This window comes from Carlito syrichta, unplaced genomic scaffold, assembly GCF_000164805.1.
Source record: "Carlito syrichta isolate Samal-C Ts95f unplaced genomic scaffold, Tarsius_syrichta-2.0.1 Scaffold314091, whole genome shotgun sequence".
Taxonomy (NCBI): Eukaryota; Metazoa; Chordata; class Mammalia; order Primates; family Tarsiidae; genus Carlito; species Carlito syrichta.
The window spans coordinates 36,277-37,214 of record NW_007258187.1 but is presented as its reverse complement, the minus strand read 5'-3'; the positions used below and the strand labels follow the sequence as shown (position 1 = coordinate 37,214).

Sequence of the window (938 nt, the reverse complement as noted above, 5' to 3'; positions counted from 1 at the left end):
CCCAGGCAGGTCTCAAACCCGCAGGTTCAGGCAATCCACTCACCTCAGCCTCCCAAAGCGTGGGATTACAGGCTGAGCCACCGAGCCCGGCTTTTAAAAAATTTTTAAAGGAAATGAATTGGTTGCCAGAGTTTAAAAATTGAGAGGCTCCACATAATGATTTGGGTTTCTGGCTTCTCTTGAAAAACTTGGCAACACGGCCCCCCTTTCCAGGGGGCAGGGATAGGCAAGAGCTGAGGAGCAGCTGCTGGTTGCCCCGGGGGCTCACTCTTTGGTGGCTGGACTGCCCTGGCCCAACAGGGTCACTTTAACCACCTGACTGGCCCCTGTGAGCCCTGGAGTTTCTACCCCTTAATGTACAGAAACGGAGACAGGATACCTGCCTGCATAAAACAGGGCTCCGGGAAATCCAATCTCACCATTTGGGAATGAGGTGGGAGTGAAAGACGGAAGGGCAGATGTTCCCAGCTGCAGTGGATTTCTGGTTTGGATGAAAAAAATATGTTCCTTGTTTTATAAAGAACAGTTACTTGTAGGAGTAAGACTCTTTACTGGACCACAGGGAACTTAGGAACTGATGGGAGAACCAGGGCACACACCTCAAGTTGCAGAACCAGCCAGCCCAATGTTTCTGCCCATTTAGGGGGCAGTAGAGGGAGTGATCACAGGTAGGATTCCCAGGGGCTGGCTTCCTGAGGAGCCGATCTCTTGGAAGGAGAGGTGAACAGAGAAGAGAATGGAACCCTGTCTCCTTTGCAGTGGGGGTATGGGAGCTGAGCACTTCTTTGAGAGTGAGCAGTGTGAAGAGGGGAACTCCACGTAATGTTCCCAGCAAGCTCAGGGACTCGCAAGCCCAAGCTGGGCTGTCTGGATTTGTTTGAACGCTAATGGTGGGCAAAAAAGTTCCCTGCAGATTTCTTTTTTTTTTTTTTTTTTGA

At 50.6% G+C, this 938-nt stretch overlaps 1 protein-coding gene across 1 annotated transcript in view; it reads left to right on the top strand.

Annotated features, from left to right (window-relative positions):
• Positions 1 to 938, top strand: part of DMKN (dermokine) — a 16,274-nt gene that overhangs the window by 8,203 nt on the left and 7,133 nt on the right. The gene's annotated exons all lie outside the window — the stretch shown is intronic.